The sequence below is a fragment of the Ptiloglossa arizonensis genome, chromosome 8 (assembly GCF_051014685.1).
Source record: "Ptiloglossa arizonensis isolate GNS036 chromosome 8, iyPtiAriz1_principal, whole genome shotgun sequence".
NCBI classification, from domain to species: Eukaryota; Metazoa; Arthropoda; class Insecta; order Hymenoptera; family Colletidae; genus Ptiloglossa; species Ptiloglossa arizonensis.
The window spans coordinates 8,815,135-8,838,323 of NC_135055.1; the positions used below are offsets into that span (position 1 = coordinate 8,815,135).

Below are 23,189 nucleotides of genomic sequence, written 5' to 3' on the forward strand. Positions count from 1 at the left end.
TCATTTATTAAGTTTTTTCTCACGTATGAAACAATTTTTCATATCGTCACAACTAAAACAAACAAATAAATAAATTGTTCCGAATGCGATCCAGCAGTAGTATAAAAAAAATAGTGTGGAGAAAATAGAACATATGTCCAATATTTAGTTTGCGTAATCACTCAATTGTACTTGAGCATTGGTATTACATTCTTGATTTCGAAGAGGTTTCGGTGAATCGTGTACTTGGGACCAGTGTAGAAAAAAATGATCGATTGTCATTGTTAGTTTCTATTTCAGATGTTATGGGTAGCAATAAAGTTGAAATACTTTTCTTTTTTACTCTCAACAGGACTTTAAGGGATTTAGAGGGTCAACGATTTCTAGTGAAATTTATAGAGAAGCCATTTCTAATGAAATTTCTGTTAATGAAATTGATTAAGAAGTGCATCATAGTTTGGTGATTGGTATCCACAGAAATATATGAGAAAAAAGACAGAACACTGAAGTATTAAAAAAAAAGTCAAACATTATTTACACAAAGTGGTTGCCCTACTTGAACCCCTCCATCGGCGTTGGTTACGTATAACTCAGCCTTGCCACTACATGGCGCTAAACCGATATATACGCGTTGCCGATGAATATTTTTTCGGTCTGCTGGAAATGTAAGTCATGCCGACACTTCAGCCGGGCAAAGTTTTTTCTTCGGTTGTTAATGTCTATGAAATCCAATTGTATCTAAGGTTTTCGTCTTGGGTAAAGAAATGTTTGTAAAACTACAAAAACAATGCAAAGAAACTACACACATCGGCATTTGTTCAAACTTTGACGTTAATTTATAACTATTTACGACCAGAAACGATTAATAAATTAAATACCACTATATTCGAGAAATTCTTTACCTTTATATTACATTCACAAGATTTCGAAAAGAATAATTACCCTTACCTTTACCTATATGTTAATTATTTTCCAACTGATTTAATACCAAATTGACTTTCATTTCTATCAATGATGAACCTAACTCTATTTAGAAAAAATAATTTATACAAAATTAGAAGACTAATTTTTGAAGATCGAAGTATTAGGCAAATGTACTATGTGACAACTAATTAAAAATATTTGAATGATAGCACACGGTCAATCGCAGGAATATCGTACAGTGAATTATGGTAGTCTAGAAAAGTTGAAAAGCACGTTTATTGAAATTGTCAGGTTTATAGTAACTGATAAAAGTTTTCATTCCGACTAGTACAAAAGTAAATGCGAACAAAATGAACAACTACTAAAGTATACTGTGGCAGGTTTTCCTGTGATTTCCTTCTACTATTGTACACTAACGAGATTTATATTTCATACGGTGAAGGTGTAACAAAAAAATGGTGAACCTGATTTTTGAAATGCATTCCAATTCAAAGTTTGAAGTTCACACGAACATAGGGAATCCATCAGACTGCGATCAGGAACGACATACGTATCTCGAGGCTAAATCGAAGAACCTCCGAACCGTTGGATGTTCATGCAGGAACACTCAAGGCTATTTCGTCGTTCTCATTTTATTTCTCTCGTATCAATCGAAAACAAATGTCTTATCGACTGGAAAACGCTTTTCACGATTTTATTTCCTCGCTCCGTGTACAATACTGGAGACAATCGTGTCAATCAATTTCTATCCCGGGTCAGTGATTAATGGCTGTGACCCGTCGGAAAAATTTGGCAATTTAAAAACGTAATTATAGCCATGTCCTTCGCGCGGCCCTTTATTCCATCGTTGTGAAATGTTTTGTCCGCTTGTGACCAATACAGCTGTGCCACTTGTTACCACTAAGATTACAACAACAATTGCGAGCGTGAATACCTGACCTGCTGACCTGCTTCAACACTCCAAACAGCCGATAATTGGATGCCAACAGAATCTCTATAAAAGAGGACAGAGAATAATGACGAATGGTAAGGACGATAGGTGGAACGGAAAGGGAATGGCAAGTTTACATATCACGACAGAGAACCCACCAAGTTTGCGTGATTGTACTGATTATCTGACACGATAGCTGTTTGCGTATCTATCGTAAAGAGGTCCCAATGGGTGCAAAATTGTGCGCGATTAATGGTCTCGTTATAGCACGATAAATCGTTTCGTGTCCGAATATCGAATAACATCTCTGAATTGATAATACTATTTGATAATTTTACCTATACCTTCGAATTGTATAGCTGTAACGAAACTTGCGGTACACATGTTTTCTATGATTACGATCATTCCAAAAATGCATGTTACTCGAATATCGAGGAACGTGACTTTTTCGAACACTTTCAAGACACTACGTACAAGTTGTAATATGTACGTTTAATAAATTTAAATGTATACTCAAAAATCATTCAATTTTCGTTCAAAAATCTACATACTTTCTCAAACTCGAATAGTCAATGTTACGATACTTTGAACATCTCCGCGCTAACACTCGAACCATGTTGTCGCATCGTGAGTCTAACACGTTATATAATATAGGAAGTATTTTCTTTAACGCGAGTTAAAGAAAGTATCTAGAATATCTTAATATTATAAATATAACACTTATGTCAAAAAACAAAAAGTACAATTACTATTTTTATATGTTTATCGAAAAAGAAATTCTACGATTCAATGATTTCCGTAGCTGTAAGCATTCGTGTTTCACAAGCTATGCTTTGAAAATGTAAATTTCGTCCAGTACCGTGTATCGTATCGCAATATTTAAATGTGCCGAGTTTCTCACTACTGTCGACGTTTCTATTTAGTCAACGATTCCATTGATCCGAATCCGTCAAATTTCTAAAGGGCAGAACAATAGATACGTCATTAAAAAATTTCAACCTGCGGCTAAAACGTCCAACGGAATTTGCCGCGTAAGAAGCAAGAATGCTGAACTTTCTCGGTCAAGACTCTTTACCTACAACTCCTAACAGTTCCAAACTCGTGGCTCGTTTCAGCCAGACACATGAAAATCCAGTCTGAATGTATCCTCACGAATGCAGCCCCTACGCGTGCTTCGGTATACGTGACTTCACGTGTGAATCTTGCAGCTCAAAGTTGCCCCGAAGCAACCGGAAAAACGATTGTTCGTGGGCTCGAAAAGTTCCGAGCTTTTTATCGTTCTCGAATTCTGCCGCAGGACAACCTTCAGACAAGCTCAAGCGTCTGATGGAGAAACGTGAGAGAGGGGATAGACACGCAGACAGAGGAACAGCAGGGCAAAAGCAAAGCGAAAGAATGCATGGCGCGTATCGTTTCAAAAGCATCTGAGTTATCAGATGCGATTTGACCCTTTAACTTTCCACGCGGTCTATTTTTTTTTTTTTTTTACGTCGTAATGATCTCTGCCTCGTCTTCTTCGGCTCGGTTAAGCTAAGGGCTCTTGGAGCAGCACAAACGCAAAGATACCTAAAGAATGTGCGCAATGATCGTTCACTTTGACGTTCGTACTTTGAATGGCGTTTTCTTCTTTAAGTTTTTTTGTGTTTATTTTTACCCTTAAAATGAATAGATTCCTTTTTAATCTTCTGTCGGAGAATTACAATGCGGTCGAACCCTTAAAAATGGATAAAATGAAAGTTTTTTTTTTACATCGAAACGAGTTATAAATAAACCAGGAGTATCGGTGAACAATTTCCGATTGAAATGCGAGTCCTGTCACGAAATTGTGTTCGGCTATTTACAGTATAAAAATAACATTACGTATTAGAGCAGAAAAATCATTTTTAGTTACACTCGTGTATATTTTAAAACATACCGAAGCATAACAATGGCTCGTTAATAGTGATTTTAACTAATGTATGATTCAGTACTCTCGTTTCATATTAAGTAATTATTAAATTAATAGATGTTACATGAAAAATTTTGGCAATCTAACACCTTGCCTTTGTTAGGTTCGTTGATCTTACCGAGGAATACATCAACATACCTGAAATTTTCTTAAATTAATGTTTACTTAATATGTAACAGTAAAGATCATTACAAGTTCCTATATTAATTAAGTATATAATAAAAATTGCAGATATAACGCTATGTGAAAACTTGTTCATTATATCCTTAACTGACTCATAAAGAAAGAAACTAAAATGACAATACGTTTAATAAATTAAACATGCTAATGGGAAACATATATTGATAACCAAGATTCAGATTAAATTTATTACGTATTATTATTGTTGGAAATAGTACAGTGATGCTTACCGATAAAGTTCAATACATTTTATAGTAAAGTTTACATTCTTAGAGAGCTAATTCACTTCTTATTTATAGTTCGGAAAGATTGCAAATATGTCAAAATATGAAATTTCTACAAACTGAAGCAAGCATTTATGAATTCAGAAACTCTTAACGTCAAACGTTGCAGAAACAACACTTTAACACTTTGAAACCTTTAATTATAACGTATTTACTCCATAGTATAGGAAACAGCCTATACTTTTTACTTCAAAGTAAGAAAATAATTTACAGTAAATAAATGTTGAACAATTTATAAATTATCCATAGTGTACTAAACCTTAGAAGATTTCCGTTCTACGAGAAACTCGAGTATTTATAATATTTATACATACTTCGTGATGTACGAAACTATTCGACCGTGCATGTTTGCTATAATGATTCCAACATTCTAACACGCCGAACGTTAAAAAAAAAACCAATAAAAGGCTAAAAGTTAGACACATCCGCAAACATGAGCTGTCGCGACAATCAAGCAGGCTTGTTGACCCGCGGTATCAAACAGAGGAAAAAGTCCCAATCAAGCAATTCAACCTCCAAGCGTTTGTTTATTGCATAGTTCGTAGAAAAATAGAATAGAAAAACGATTGACTGCGCACGGACGGGATTTGAACACCGACACAATCTCAGAGGTTGCATAAAAGAACCGAACACAAGTTTCTGTAGTTCACTAATCGTAAGTGTCAAGTTGAATCGGACCGTATCGGGCGTACTTTCTAGTAATAGAAGTAAAATGTATGAAAGGAGACAATCCAATTTCCTATCCACTGGCTCGAAATGATGCTTATCGACTAGCCGGAGGTGGAAGATATTTCTTCCTTTATCGAGGTAACCGCGACTCCTCTACCTATCTTCCTTCTTGTTCCCATCTCCGTCCTTTTACCACTAGTCCACTCATAATTTTCTAGGACCGCTTGATAGATAACGTGGGCAAGATTTTTGTCCTTAATCGTTTTATTGTCCGCCCGCTTTCGGACGTACAGTACTTAAACGTAGCCATAATATACGTGCGTAGCTCCTACTCTTCGTTCGTAAATTTGGAATTCGGTCGGAAAGGGTGCGATTTTTTTTAAATTATCAATACGTTAAAATAAATATAAAATGTTGAACGAAATTTTTCTCAAAATCATAAATACGTCAAAAAAATAAATTAGACGTATTCCTGTGTTTGAATTTAAATTCTACACTTCTCAGTATTCGCACATTCGTAGGTTCTATTTGTAATTTGACAAACTGTATTTATCGATAGAGAAGTCTAGTCATATAAAAAGATCTAGTGATAATTATAACTCAAGTACATTTGGCAAGAGTTATGTACAATAAGTCTTAAATGTATATTGAATGTTTTCTTAATTAAAACATGTCATTCTCAGATACACTACACGTATATTATATGTATAACGTATAACATATGACATATAATCTATAATATAATACATAATTTATAATATAATATATTATACAATAAAAATTAAAATGCTATTATTCATTACGGCCCTGTCGTTGGTAAAAATCTTAGCCCAGAAAGTGCCAGAGGAAATTTCCCAGATTAACGCGAGACTGTTTCAGTCTCATCGTTCAGGTGTAGCGATCTGTGGATTTCCATTCCAATAATTGTGCTAATCCATTCATAATAATTTCACGAAGATGTAATGAAAAAATATAAAAATTGTTTGTTTGCATTAGCTGTCACACCGTGTGCAGCATCGATTTCAAGTTCAATTAAACGGTTTTTAAATCCAACAACAGTGGTTTGAGTCTAAAAATATAAAGAACAATGGAAACGATTTGGTACGTTTTATCGAGAATCAAACGTGACACTTTATCGAAGCGTTACTGCTTCTTTGATCGCGCATTTTATGTTCGAATAATGGTTACGGTTTCAGAATATGAAAGAGATACGACAGCTCAGGCTGGGTTGATCACATTTTACATTTTAACACATCAGTTACATTGTACAAGAACGATACATATTTGTGGCACGACGAAGATTAGCTACCAATAGTTGTTAATTGAAAATTTCTATTCCTCCAGTGTTACACGCAATAGCTCATTAAAGTGTTCACGCGACATCGTTAGTTTTAATGTACTAGGCTGCGACAAAGACAATAACCGGCAACGCGATAAAGTTCCATCGATATTGGTACGCCCTGACGATGGAAAATGTTAATGAGTTCCCCGATGAAGTTAAAGGAACATAGTGCTACGATCGGCTAGAAAAAAAAGTTACTAGAGTTGAAGTTTGAATTCAGCACCAAAAGGTCTACGAACGGTATTATCTATGACCCAACATTCGATTGACCCGAATGAATCATTTAACCTTAGTTTTAAAAGAAGGATCAGAGAGCGGCAAGATTAATCGAAACGCAGGACCTAAGACTGATTTCTTTCTGCACGCGATCCATCTAGATTGGAAAAGTTTCTACTTTTACTTTATTGTCGGATAGCTGCACGAAGATCGACGTATTCCTAACGTTTCCGAAAGCCCGCTTTGTTCTACTTCGTCGCCCCGGCCTTTCCTTCGCCCTTTTTACAACGGGAATAACGACTTCTTCCCATCCCACTGTACGTGTGCAAATCAAAAGGAGGTAAAGAAACTTACAGCTCTGAAAAATCTTCGCTATGAGATATCGATGACTGAGCGATTGACGTAATAACGCTGTACCTTTACAAAACGCTACAGTGTACTACAATTACTTCCACTTTATTTTTTAACGCACACTGTCGAAAATACAACGATGCAAAATGTTAATAAAGAACACTGTGACACGAATCGAATGTGGATAAGAATTATTCGAGAAATCGTTAACCTCGGTTAAAGCTATCTCTACGCATGAGCGACCATATATGAATTATTGTACAATACTTTGTAATACAAAGGTCTTACAGACGCTCCTCGTTAGGAGTCTGAATTTTGACCTCGATAAAAGTTTCGATACCCTCTTGTGCTCTTTGCGTTTCGTCAGTTTGTTAATTTAGATGGAAGCGAAAACATATTAGCTGGGATCGAATTTCATTCACTAGTAATAATTGAAATTTTTATATTTGTCATTATAGTGACAAAAAAAGTGAGAAAAGTTCGTGCCGGATTCTAAACCGCGTTGAAATTAAATACTCTTTTCTTGTATGAAAATTTACAAGTTTTATTCGGGATGATAATGTTAATAATGTTAATGTCAATGGTTAATAACGTTACTTAATATTTGCTTCGGCCGATCATATTGTTACGGAATTTTTATATTCTCAATGTATATCCTCGTCAGGTACTAAGAAATTTTTTATGTGTAACAATGCATGTTTCCAATCTGATAATATTACGAAACTGTCTCTTTTATTGGTGTAAATAAACGTTATCGTTTTATACCCTTGCTGAAGATTAACCAGACATTCTTTTATTTATTTTTCTGAATACGTCCCCAAACTATTCGACGTCCTCTCTAAATTATCCTGTATAAAATTGGACAAAGTATTGAATAAGACAAAACATCAAGAAACCAGAGAAGCTCCCATGGAATTTGTAATTCCTTTTAAAATAAAACACTTAAAAGGGAGAGAGAAAATGTTGCTGTGAATTGACACCAAACAGTTTTCTCTCGTCTCGTTCGCAATTACTAGAGCAGCGTGAAAAGAACCGGCTTAAGCGCGGATTTGAATTGGTTTCCGCCGAAAGAAACTCACAAAAAGCTGTTTACTGTAACATGAAAAGGAAAAAGAGTATTGATACTTTTGCTGGGAATGGGGAGACGTTTTTCACATTGGCGAAAACTGCAAACAAATAGTAGCCATTCAGCGTGCATGGCTTTGCAAATGATCTACGCGTTTTAAATGCCTTTGACAGGGTTGAAAGGGCTTCGAATTTCCAATGGATCTCGATTAGATTCACCGTGAACTGAATTTCGAAACGGCCTTTATCGGTTCCCTGGTCGCCATCAATTAAACTAGCCCACCAATTTTCCAATTCTTGGACACTTTTCATCATTCCTCCGCAAAACAAATGCGCATTCACAAACACATCTTTCCGTTCTGAATTAATGTAGATATCTCGAGAATTAATTAAAAATGCCTGCATCGATCCCGTATTTCACTACTGTTTCACCAGCTTCATTTATTTAAATTATTATGTAACGGATGTATTGCAATTTCATTAATTATTGATAACAAAATAATATAGATTTTCTTTCGCTTCGGGTTTCATTTTATTTATGAATTGTGCTTCGATAAACTTATTCTATTTAACCTGGAACGCGTGCATTTTATTATACATCAAGCACGCACAATGTATTAATATAGTACATCATATTATTTTTCTATATACCAAAATGGTCTATTGCATGCTCAACCTATATAATATACATAATATACATAATATTTTTATGATTTGCAATAAACAAAGAATATCTTATATTGGCACTAGGGACCTTTTAATGAAATATCTCTCAATTAAATGAACATTTATTATTGGAAGAGACATCGATGGTTTCAATATTTATAAAAAGTGTAAGGTAATTTTAACTTATTCAAACGAAAGAAAAGATAGTGCTAGATGTGAAGTAAATATTATAAAACGGAGTTTGCGATGGTTGTGAAAAAGCATATAGATGATTAATAGATGTTCGCTTAACCAGACTGTACAGTTTAAAGTACACATGAGAGGTGATTTCTAAATTTGCATATACAATAAGGAAATAGATAATGCAACTTCGAAATGGAACTTAGATTACAAAAATGTAGAACTTGTGTGAAATTTATCATTGTAATGAATTATTTATACATGATATCTTAACCAGTGAAAGTATTTGTGGGATGTTATACTTATCGAATGAGTAATTCTTTATCACGGTGTACAAGAAAAAGTTTTAAATAATTTAAGCATCTTTCTTCTCTAAATATTCAATGAAAACCTATCAATATCTATGTAAGTTCTATGAGGAGCTGGAAAGGCGCCATCTAGATGAAGATGAATGTAATACCATGTGTAAGGGGAACGTGGATAACGTTGAATAATTTTCGCTTAGGCGTAAGTCTTTGAATACCAATTAAAATGTTTGAAGCAATACGACACGAAATTCTTGCTAGGTGACATTTTTTTCGGTTCTTTACAGTACTTATGAATCGAGTACAAGAACATTGCTGTACATGGTAATGGCAAAAAATACAAATAGAAAAGGCATTGTATTGAAATCATTATGTATGTAACAACTGTACTTTTCGTTTGCAGTGAGTATGACTTGTATTTATACCTTCTAAAAGTATGTGTACTAAAGTATACTTATACTTTGATTAGGCTTACATACATGTTACAATAAACATACTACGTGACAAACGAGGAGGATATTTTTAGCAATACTTGGAAATTACTAAGGAATAAACGACGAATAATCGATAAAAATATTTTGTACTACTTCAAACACACCATCATCGATCACTATTTTGAACGGATACAACTGGTAGTAGAATACACGATAACCAAATTTTTTTCATTTTTTTACATAGAATCTGGATGTACGCCCTGTCCGGATGTACTACGATTTCCGGTACACACTGCATATCTATATATAGTGTACGATCTATTCATAGTATGGTTTTGGTATATTGCGTTAAAAACCTACACACGTCTCAATATATTGACAGAGCTTCAATAATATCAAATATTTTTCGATTTTTTCTATTTTGTACACTCTACAATGTTATCCGTAAATAGTTAATACTATTGTCAATATTCTATATTGCACAATAATATTGCTCATGTATTCTAAATTTGTTGAGATCTCCTCATCAGAATGACGCGTTTAAGATATATTTTTTACTCGTTACTTTGTTATCGATATTTTAAAAAATATTACTTAAAGTACATGTATTTTAAGAAGACTTCAGATAGAACAGATCAAGTTAATATAACGTATACACAGGCTTGAACGAACATATATGTATATTTCGAACAACATAGGAAATGTTCTAAATTGCAAAAATTTTCGTGTCCTTAATTACTACAATTTGTCTAAGAAGAATTTTTATCGTCATTTATCCGCTAAAATTTGAATGTATTTCGGTAACATTTGTACGAGGTAATGTATCTCTTGGATACAGTGCTAAGTAGTTAATATTAACTATAATTATAAATTTGCTAGTATGTGGAGAATATCTGAACATGTTAATTAAAGTGTTTCATCCAAAAAAGTCAAATAATTCTAGCAACGATAAGATTTAGAGTTTGTAGTTTAGAGTTATTACTGTTATGGTTATTATTCTTATTATTATTGTGCTGCTGATTATTTTGATAGATAATACGTAGTCCATAACCCATAATAATAGTAAAATAGTATATGTTAAATAAAATTCTTCGATTTCCTCTCAACATTTTTGAGAGTAAATCTTTCATTGTTTATTGCTTTAGAATATATCACCAAAAATTAAACGTTTGTTTGTTTTTTCAAATAAATGTTAACATCCGTTGAATTCATAAAGTAACCCTCATAATTTATGCTCCATCGTGTTTGCTCATCGCTAATCCTGTAAGAATACTTTGTTCGCAACTGATACTAAAAAATTTTAGTTACAATACGCTATGGATCATATAGTGCCATGTTGTAGGAAAAACTGACAACCCTTTAAGCGGACAGTGCAAGGAAATCCGTGCGTTAAAGGGGTTAAAATGTATTTTCTCTTCCCAGGCAAGAAAATCGATCGTTTTTTTTTTTTTTTCGGAAGATGCACGACTCTCCGATTCGTTTCCGCGCGGAAATCTGAGTTGAGCCGGAAATTCGTTGATATCGACTTAAAAACAACTTATCACGACGTTCCTTAAATTTCTTATCTTCACCGGTGGCCCGTATTCGAGTTTGAGGGATGCTCCACTTAACATGAGCATCCCGTACGACCGCTCGCGAAATTATTGTCCCCGTTCTGGCGGGGAGTGAGTCACGAATTCGGTCTATATTAAATCAATAACCCAACCGGAAGACTCGGTGCCACCACGTCTGTGTCACTGGCCGCTGGATACTGGGAAATTATACGCCGCTTCCAGTGCACATACACTCCCCGTGTCCAGTGTCATTTTTCTGGGCGTGGAAAAAGTATTCGCGAGAGATCGATCCGTGGAAAAAAGCTAGATATTCGGGGAACTTTCCATTGTCCTTTAGTCCGGGCCTCGGCCATTCGAAATGTTTTTATGAAACAGAAGAAATATTGTAACACAAGGAAAACACGTTTAATTGGTATATCGATCTTCGAGAGAAACAAAAATTCTTCGTCAAGGTTCTGACTTCTGGTTTCTTGTAGCAACGAAACTAGTGAAATATCGTGCGACGGAGAAAGTACGGACAGAAAAAATTGAAGGAAATGTCTACATTGAGCATGGATTCTCCGTTTTCATTTACGGTGTGCAACCTTTCACCCATATATACATATATGCGTTTGATACGTATACGTATGCGATATATTATTCAACATATGAAGGAATCACAATCCGTTAGGAGATTATAATTTTATAAAGGTATAATATGCCTTTGTTTATACCTTTGAACTATTTTTAATCTAATAATCTGAGTTGTTGCTTCGATATGCTAGAATTACATTCCCCTGAGAGGGGATAGCGGAGTGCAAAGTATTTTCAAATTTTCAAACTTTCAAAAATCCAAATATTCAAATTTTATAGAGATTATATTAATAGAGATTAAGTGAAATTGATGGACCTTATTTTTTACGACATAATAGATGTAGACATATACCTACGTTTAAGGAAATGCATAGATAGTGATTCATTAAAATGATCTAATAATGATTCAGTGTTCGATATAGGAATAGAAATTCGATATAGTGCTGGCGATATACATTGATTTAACATAGACTTGAAAACCAGGTATTATAGAGCTTGAATATTCATATCGAATACAATATTGCTATAGTAACAAACTGATAAAAATTCGAAGATGAAATATTTTCATCCTAAGAGTTGTTTGTGCTTTTAAGGCACTTTGGAGTAGGAGTGAGGATAATGAGACAGGTCAAAGTTTAGGACATAGTGTTTCAGAGTATGAATTAGGATTCGATGCCGCAGGGGCGTTAGGATGATGCAGGGTTCAGATGGCGTAGTACTTAAATGACAGGGAAATGTTATCTTACAATGAAAATATTTAGTTACAATAGTTGGTGCATTAAAATGCAAACCTCTTCTATTGCTTTTCAATATTGAATCCATCCTCGAAATAAAACTCACTTATTAAGATGCACTTTGTACGGAGAGTTCCATCTCATGCCACTACTTGTTATTTTGTTTCTTTTCTGCAGCATTTCTTTAAGCGTACAGTACGAAAGAGTATAAAACAATTCTAGTTATAACATCAATTATTTTTCTTGTATAAATTGGATAAAAATATATATAACTTTAATTCTTACCAATTGTTCTATGGTTAATACAAATTCCCCGTTGACTAAAAATATTTTTAATACATAGACAGCTTTCACCATCTACTGACAATTAGTATGATGAAAAGTTCCAGGTTTATGAAAGCTATTTCCTGTAGAAAGGCTTTCCCCAAGGAAAATAACCATAAGTCGGAGAAGTTCCATGTATTCGCTTCTGAGTTGTTTTTGCATTAAGATAGTTAGACATAACTTTAATTCCAAATATACGTTCTGGAGCTTTCCACGTATATAATTATTTTTTAAACATAATCGAAAATGCGATTTATCGATTTTCGACCTAACATTTTGAAACAACCTCAATAAACTATTTTCAGATGTAGTAGATTAGATTGTTTTTCTTGGAATTTGGCTCGCGAGACAACCTCGTGAATATGGTGGAGACAGGTATAATAAATCCCGTCCAAACATTTGTTCTAAAATAATGCAAATGTCTTGAAATTTTCCGACATTCGAAAATGTGTCGCAGCGTATCGCTTGAACTTTATTTAGTAAATCCCAGTTTTTTAATAATTGACACACTATTAATATCTGTTCTTCTTCAGTACATTTCTTTATTGTTGGAACTTTTAGAAATTTTTCCAAGGAACATCTTGGAAAACCTCACCTGTTTTTATTGTGTGTTTCTCATGAAGATGATATTTAAATTGTCGAATCAGAGATCATTAATTATTCAATTTTCCAAATTATGTTGCAACATTTCGGCAGTTTCAATGATGATACGAAGTGCATTGCAATTAGTTACTTTAGATTTGCCCAAAGTGTCCACCAATTTCTTGTTCATAACTTGCTTTTTGCTCCTTCTTCTTTTTGAATTTCTCGGACCTGGTTCAATAAAACAATCGAGCTCATCTGTGATGGAAAATTTGAAATCAAAATTTTATTGTTCATCGTTAAATGAAGTTGATTGAAGTTGTGCTGGTTCTGTAACGCAAGGGAATTACTTTATAAATAAGTTAACAGAGAAATTTATTCTAGAAGTATCTACCTTCAACTTCCGCAATCACAACATATAATACTTTTGTTTCCGTAACTTTGCTGCTTCTTCTCGAGAACAGGCAGTTGTGTCGTAGATTGTTTCTTGAAATTAAAATTTTATTCTAATCTTAAAACTTAAAAATATAGCATTAAACATATCACTTTTTCTTCAGATTTCATATTTGGATATGTGTGCGTGTAAAATTATAAAAATGAACAAAAGTTTTAACTAAGGACCGCTCTAAGGTACAATTATTATATATAACACTAACACGCACACCCACAGATATGTATATAAAGACATTGATACTGAATATCATAGTTTACGATATAGTTAAAATGTGTATCTGAAGTTATTATAGAAAAGAAAATGGTAAGTTTACAAGTTAATTAATGCATTAAATCTTCCTTACCTTCATAAAATTTTGAAGTTCCGTTAATAAAACTTTGTATACTTCCGGAATAATTAAAGATATTACTTGTTTTGATATTTTAAATGATATTTTAAAGAAAGATTAAAATATCATTAAACCGAAATAAGTATCACTTGTCGCTAAAGAAATTTATATTCCTTACAGCTTTCACACGATATTTTCATAACATTTTTTAACCCACCTTCGTTTTTTGAATAAAGTATTTTTCAAACTAATTCCACCGCATCCATGCTGTTTTTTTCCAATACTATTCTTTTTATTAGAAAATGTGCTGCTGATGCGACCAGATACTCTGAAATTTTAATACACCCCGAGATCTATATACGAGCAGAGGTAACAACAAACAGCAGCTCGTCAACTACTCGCGAATAGTTCTGGCCAATTTAAACCCAACATTAGTGGTTGAACCACCAATCTGTATGTGGCATCAAATTTTCAAATTCACTGTTATCGGCGGCTCCAGTTGGTGGTCGTTCGAGCCGAAGAACAGTGGTGGGAATAATTCACTGTTTTATAGAGGAAAAACGCCGCTATTTATTGAGGAGTTGCTGCGTATCTGTTCACTCTTTTATGATAAATACAACAACAAAAGATGTTTCAAGGGTTGAAAATATGCCATCTATTGAAATTCACATGACCGAATTGAATGAAAAAATGTATATTTGAAAGTGTTAAAAGAATTCACACGATTTACTAATCGAAGTAGTTTTGTTCTTTTCGTGCAAATAATAATCGCTTTGAAAATACGAGGAGAAAACTGATGCAACTTTCCTATAATTTCTTTTACGTAAGGTGAAACAAAACACCAACTACAAATAAGCGCGGTGAAAGTAATTCGCATTTGTAGATTTTCACGAAGTTAATGGTGCACAAAAAATATTCAGTTCTTTAAAGCTGTACATTTCAGTAATCCTAAGCGATTACCACGTGACTTAAACCACAAATTACTCTAGAATCTATTCTTTATATTATATTCCGAAATCATAACTATACACGAGGTTTAAATTTTTATTACTAAACGATTGTCCATACCAACACCAATGCAACGACAGGTACTAAGCATATTTCGACTTCCAATTGATAGCATGAGCATTAATCGCATTCCAATTTGCGAAAACGGTACATCGAACTAAAATATATTTTTATAACACGGTTTAACGAAAATGTATTACACAATCTTGTTTCGATTTGAAAAAGTGTTTTGTATTTCATTACTATAATCAGAAGTATATCATTCGCGATTTTGATATACGTATATCTTCTTGGAAGTCTAAGCCAAAAATTGCTTTCGTTTCTTCATCGCGAGTTGTACTCGCGAGAGTCGTAAAGTTACTGGAGTACGAACTAAGAGCGAGAGAGCAGAGAAGAAGGAAAAATGAAATCGCGGGGCCCCTTTTCCAAAGAAAGAGAATTCAGAGTCGGTTACATTCTCGGGAGGGAAATTTCCCAACGCGCTGCTTTCCGCGAGCTGTGAACTTAAATGGCCAGAAGCACAGGCATAACTGCTGCCCTGAAATCCCAATACGCTTTTAAATGTTCCAAGTTTGAACGTGCCAAAAGTTGAGGGAGAGACGCGGCGAACCTGTGTGCAACTGCATTCTACTGTGGCGTTTAAATAGATTGAGAGATTAATCTCTTCGTTATTACGATAATCGTAATTCACGTGTTAGAAGTCACTCGTGTATGTAAAGTACTTGAAAGCTATTAAAGGAAAGAATTGACTTACGATATTTTTTAATTACACGATACATATTATTTTAGTTACGAACACAGTTTACATTTTTTAAATATACATTGTCAAATCTACCACAGTACTGTTAAAATATATCTTTAAAAAAGAAATAATTTGTCGTTAGCCAATTGTTTTGCTTGTAGTTTATAGTCTGTGAACTTAAATATCCAAAAAAATGTTTGGAAAGTATCATTTGACATCGTAATAAAGGCACGAAATTATATTATCTGCAGAGGAAATCATAACAGTGATCTGTAGGGAAAATGGATTAATCTTTAAAGTCATCTTTCTGAAAAGTGAATCTGAAAAATATTAATCTTATCATTTCAATTTGTCACGGGTGGAAGAATCACTTTCTCAAATGTATTTCAAGATATTTCGATCTCGGTTATTGTAGCGCTTAAAATTTGAAATAGAAAATAATTAAAGAGACATAAACATTCAAAGATAGCTTCTATGAAAATCGCTGGTTATTAATGGCTAATAGTATGAGATTTGATGTATTCACAATGTCATTTACATTTGAAGCAAGATTGAGACCAAGAAGCACTTATTCTGATCAGAAGCTACCCTTGTGAGTAATATAAAATCCTAAGACGTTTCAGTGTCGAGCAATCCAATGAGCTTTATTATTAAATCCGCAGATGGTGACCCACTTACCTCGCGTTATTTGAACTGTATTCTGCACGTTTAATACGCACTTGAAACTGAACATCTTCAGAAAGTACCAACGACGACCTGACAGTACCACCTCGAGTCTAACGTAGCAGAAACACAGTTTCACATCCATAGGAACAAATGGCTCGAGCAATGGTAGTGCAAAGTTTCATCGCCACGAAGCCTCCGTCGGGGTTTCCATTATTCCTCCATACAGAGAACGTAGCTACTACATTACTCGATAAATCGATACATCAGAAGGAAAAACATAGAACGTCATCGATTGATATTTCAGGGTAAGGTATGCACGTTCTTCTAAGGGCATGATCATTAACAGCTTGATAATTTTGAATTAAAATATTGATTTCTTCTTTTGGATTTTTTTTAAAATAATCTTAGAATGGATAATACTTTTTTTTATTACAAACATCGAAAAATTCTGTAAAATCTTCAAGTCAGTGAAACGCATACATATGCAAACATTAGAATGTTTGGAGCAGCTAGAACGCTTCGAAATTTTAAATATAATCTTCCTCTGAATCTAAAAGTACAAAAGCTTTAATATAATTGAAATTGCGAGCTTCTTGTTGTTTTGCATCTCCAGTGAAGATTTGAATTAATTTTGCAAATAAAAACAGGCTGAAAATACGTATTAGAAAATTGTAAAGAAAGTATTCTAAGAACCGTTGCTGGTTAATCGTAAGTTAAAATAGAATCCAATGGTACGACTCCTTTTCCTTTTTGAAATTTTGAAAATATTTTCCTCAAAACATAATTTCTCGACATTAGATGCACCATATCTAAAAATTACTTGATCGATGGTTTTGAAATGTAAATATGTTATAGATAAAACATTAATCTAAGGAATCTTTATTCATCATCGAATAAAAATTAATATTTCCATTTCGTAATAGACTTACAGACAAGAAAGAGGTTCAGGTTATATGCATTCTCTTTGTGTTAAATTCACTAGATAGCTATTGGTTCGGTTTTTTCAAAATTTATTTTCGATAAGCATTACTTTGAATCTAAACTGAAAATCTCTATCATATTCTAACGAGTTCCTTTCCTTCTTTCAAAAATCTCTGTCTAGTTTCGGAATAAAATTAATTACCTCGACTTCTCTTCGGTTCTCATAATTCCCCAAAGAACAAAAGGCCATTTCTTTGACCCTCTTTCAAGTTTTTAGCCTTTCGTTTGAACTGTTTAAACAATATATTAAAATATGTTCATTTTTTATACTTTTATTACAATTCATTATTTGATATCTTTATAAATTTCCCAATATAAACTATAGATCTCTACTATAGGTAATTTATTACCTCTGAAAAAACTTGACTTTAAAGCCTCAGTCCTCCTGCAGCTATATCTGAAGATGTATAAAAGTATGATACATACGAAATTTGTGCTTCAAACAATCGCCATCGGAACGAGATTATCCACACTTGTCAATCATCGACAAATTGATATTTTACGAAACGGTTTGGGAGCATAAATTCATTATTCAAAACTATGCAATTGTTTTTGAACAACTTTTTTCTAGGTCTTTGAGGACTGATTTCACCCCTTAAATATGGATAATAGCAGATAAAAGAAAATACATACGAAATATTTATCAAAGAACTATATCATAAGTGGAGTTTCATTAAAATTGGCGATTTACACTTAAGTAATGTCCCTTGTAAGAAGGCGATTAAACCAGCGCGCAGACAGAAAGATAGGGGTCGATGGAATTGGTAGCAAAAGACTGAAAAAGACAAAGGAAGTTAGAATCTCAATATCGTCCAGCAAGCACCTGAAAGACCGCCTTCATAGAAGCATGTTGTAAGTTGGTTGAGTGTGATCGTACAAGATCTGTAGAAATATCTGGTGATGTGCCAAAAAACATGGTGCTGGTCGTTACGTTTTCTTTTCGGGAAAGTTCACCGAGGTTTTAGGGCTACTACATCCGGGAATCGTTGCATGCTCGGTTTTACTTGAAGTTAAATAAATCATTGGCCGTTTCGTGACCCATCTCGATCATTCGAAAACAGCCGATTACATTTTCAGAGAATGTTATTCTATTGTCTTTGATCTGAAAGTACTGCTTTAAAAATTACAAATGAAAGTTTTTACTGGATGTTCTTTAATAAATGTACGAAAGTAAAATTTGCCACTAAACGTCAATTTCACATTAAGTACCATAAGAGCTGGATGAGTTGGGAGAAAATTATTTTAATCGTAAGTAAAAATAATTGACAACGTCCTTTTCTGATCATTTGAGTCCATGGAATTTAATAATATATAATATTTGCTGGGTATTAAATAATAATTACTTAATGTTGACGAGGCAATAGTTGATATACGTGTTGACAAAATATTCACAGGATCACTTATTCAAATAATATATCCATCTTAAGATATTTAATACTTTTATAAAAATTTCAATAAAAATATTTATGTATAGACTATAAATTTATTGGATAACATTCATATCACTTGTTTCTTTTCCAACATTCTTCAAGGGTCTGATGTTCAATTATTTCTTTAAACAGTCTATTTGAATTTGCAAAGTATTCGCTTTATCTGTTTGGTAAAGTGACGAAACACAATCAATGTAGTAGCTATATATTAATTTAATTTGAGGAAAACAGGTTTTATATTTATGTTTTTATATTTCCTTATGTTGTTTCTATAAGTACCATTTCTACGCTAAATTTTGAAGTATGTAATACACAGCCAAATATTATACTCCTGCTAGTAATATATATTGTCTGTTTCTTCTTGCTCCATTTCCAACTGCACGTTGAGAACAACACATACGCTGTTTTTGTAGCATTCTTTCTAGACTTCTTGGTACAATGATATCTGAAATCGTATTTATGTTCAACTTAACGATTTTAGAATTATCACAAATACATCCTTCTCGTTACCTTCTTGCACTTTTAAGAACAATAAGCGATAAATATCAGAACGTCGATCCAGATCTAGACGATTGCCACATACGCGCGGATTATTTGATCGGTATTCCTGACAGTGTGCGCTCCACTTTATATTTTACAAATGGTTTTCAATTTAGGTGGCAGATTTAGGTGGACCATTCTGTACATACAGGCCGAATCATAAATCGACCGCTACGATATTTGATCTGGTTCTGATAGTTTAATAAGAAACAATGTTTAACGTAATGAAAAAAATTTCATTGTTATCGAGTGTAGAATATATTAGTATAGATGAACATTGAAACGCATTCCTTGTTCATAAAAGACCAAAATCATTTTATATTTTTTATATAACAACATATATTTTTTCTTTTCATATTTTTAAGTTACACAAGAAATCAACTATGTCCGGACAAAAGATAACTATTCGGAATAATATTTTCTCTTGTTATTAACTTTGATTAATTCTGAATAGTTAAAAATGGTTTTTATTGTTTCAGAGTATCTCAATACTTATAAGAGAATAATAGGCAGATACATTGATTTTTTAAGCCGATCGACTGCAGTTCTAAAATGATTTCTTCCTAGTCTCGTCTTGGAAATAAACAATTTAAAAGTGGCGCATCCGCACACTCAAGGACCTCTTAACTATGTTTGCCCGTTAATTGTGTGAACATTATCCGATGAGGAATGAAGAGCTTAAAGGGGAAATTGTGGTTCCCGGGATTAAGTTACCGAGATATCGTTCTAATCTTGTCTCTCGCTCGGTCTTCTCATTACTCGCAAATACGATGTACACACACTTCGTTCTTGATTACGCCGAAATTTCTGTTAAAATTGTCAATAAACCGGCGTTGCCTCTATCTCGTCTAACGAATTTTTTCCCTGCGAAATCGGTTACCCCGATTTACGTCCAACCATTAAATGGATATCTGTAGAGTGTTACGTAATACAAAGTGTCAAGTAGACAGTATTTAAAACGAGTTAAACACAATTTCTGCCCAAACAGTCAATCAATGATATATTATGATTAACACGATCATTTTAATCATTCATATCTCGAAACACTGAATATAGAAATATGTATAAGAATGACGCTAGTTGATAGCATACATTTTATTATTCTTTAGATGTTAGTTACTGTCAATTATTTTTGGTGAACGAATATATGATAAAATATAAATGTACAAAGCTGTTTTTAAACACAAATTGAATTCTAGAGAGGAATGACGTTTCACTCGAGAATGTCTTTTGAAAGATTTATAACAACTTTTATATAAAACAACAAAACGAAGAACAAATATTGAATGTGTTGAATTTTATTCATGAATTGTAAGAAAAATAAATACGAATTCCGTTTCATTATACACGAAATTGGTAGTGTATTAATAGTTATATAGTAGGAAATATTTTTACCCAAAATGAATGTAAACGTTATTTATTACTTGATTTATTACTTAATCTTACGCCACCGTTTAACTTGAAAAATGCTACAACTGTTCTGTAATTATACACAATGATGAAACTTTAACTATAAATAATTATAAAATTATCGGGTATCTGCTGTTATAATGCTACACATAATAAATCAAGGTAAGTAAATGCACAAGTGTGCAAAGCCTCATCTACATTGGTGTAACAAAGGTTTTGCGTTCTCTTTATTAGATTTTAAATTTATTTATGTAATAATGTACACGGTAAATTCTATCATAAAAATTACTATTAGTTTTATGAATTATATATCAACAAAAACACACTAATTACATAAATAATAGATGAATTCAATTTTTTACATATGTAGTCGATTGTATTAGAGAATTCCTTCGAATAATATTAAATATACTGCTAAAATATTTGGTAGGATTAATCGAACGAATTATACGATTAGACTCTTATATAAGTGGAAGCTTTTACTTTGTTTACATGTTTCAGTTTAATAAACTATTTATACCAGTATAAGATAACGGCTTTTATGTTTATTTCGTATAGAGAAGTGGTACAGAAAATACTTGATTTACGATTTCCATTGAATAACGAGATTACTTTCAGTGAATTTGAATTACAAGCTGTATATAATTTACGATCTACAACAGTACGTATTATATCATGCTAACCAATTATTTGTGTTCCGAGCAATTCAATATCTCCAAAAATAAAAATAATAAACATTTTAAGACCCGCAATTCTTATCGATATTTGTATATCTTACTGTCTGGCAACAACATTGATTCCTTCAAAATTAAAGATGAAATTGATTCCTTTAAAATTAAAGTTCCACAGTAAGTGGCATAACCTGAAAGAAGGTGATCACGTGCTGAAAAATAAATTACAAGCATGGAAGTAAGAATACCATTAAATAAATAAAAATTTTAATAATTTTCGATTTGAGTGTCATATATTTTGAAGATTTCCACTGTCTTGACAAAAGAAGGATCTTATTGACAAATGAAATTCAAAACTCAATCAAATATACATTCTAATTTGGCACGTTTATCATAACCAATCGAGGATTAACCATCGTGATATCTGCTTGCCCCCTTTTCCCTAATCTGAATACGCCGAAGATCAATGTCGTCGACGTCAACTATTACTGGAGAGGAGCCAAACCAATCCGTTCCGACGATGCGTGCAATGAGCAACGATTTATTTACTGAGCTGATCAAACGATACATTCGCTTCATCTCGATTAAACCAAACACTCGCCAACGGCGCCGCACCGAAGAGGTGGGGAAAAATAGAAAATCAATGAATCGATCGGAATTCAGTTATTCGCACCGCGACCCAGTTGCGTGAGGGTGATTTTTAATTACCCAGCTGCGCTTGAATTTAGAAATTCATCATTGACGCGATCAATTTGTTTCTGATTGGCAGTCACTAACGAAATGTCACATTACGAATCGCTGGTAAATTTTTACAAATTATTAATTAATACTTACACATCTAGGGTACTTTCAAAGCTGGTTTACAGTTCCTGTTTAGTAATTCCTTAACCTTGTATGATATGAAACCTTTTAATAACACGAAGATGTAGAAAACATGGTATAAAAATGAAGTATCTTGGTAAGTTGAGCCACGTGATATTCGAAATAAAGTAATCAATCTATCGGATGTAATACATATATACACACGCGCGTGCGCACAATGTTTCCTAAAATTTCTTAAATGCAGATCGGTGCTGTGTTTTATAAATTCGAAGTTTAATGTCAATAATTTTAAGATTACGTCGCCGTCATTTCATGCGTTCACTTTTTTCGTCCTGCAATTTTATGAAGTCACATTCAATGAAACTTGCTAGTGTAATAAAATCGGACATGGATTGACATTGGGCAGATAAAACTTTAACGGAATAAGCTATGCAAATAAACGTGTAAAGGGATAAAAGCTGATGCGAATGCCCGGTGGAATGAGGTCATTGGCAGGTTTTTCCCCGCTCATTTTTACACACCGTTGTGGCAAAACTGTGGGTGAGATATTTCCCTGTTCGATATAATTACTGCTACTTCGTCTTCTGTAATCTCTAATTATAGTCGCTGGTATATTCTCTTATCCTCGACAGATCTTGTTTCATTTATGTCATCTAAGAGAAAGTGCTTTTATAATTAAAAAGTGGACCACGGTTTTTATTTACCGTTCTGTGAACAAACACTTCAGGGCTATATTAACACGTAACGAATGTAATATATTTTGATATTAGTAAAACTTTTTGTCCTTACACTCAGGTTTAAATTTCGTGCACACTACATATATTTTTGAAATTATGAACGTGTAATTAAGAACCCCCAAATCTTATAATTTGTGGACTTGGAAAGTAAACGTACATT

General features: G+C 33.3%; 1 protein-coding gene across 2 annotated transcripts in view; it reads right to left on the reverse strand.

The window, feature by feature from the left end:
* The window catches only part of Dpr1 (defective proboscis extension response 1), a 524,933-nt gene that overhangs the window by 301,102 nt on the left and 200,642 nt on the right, over window positions 1–23,189 (reverse strand). The window lies entirely within an intron of this gene.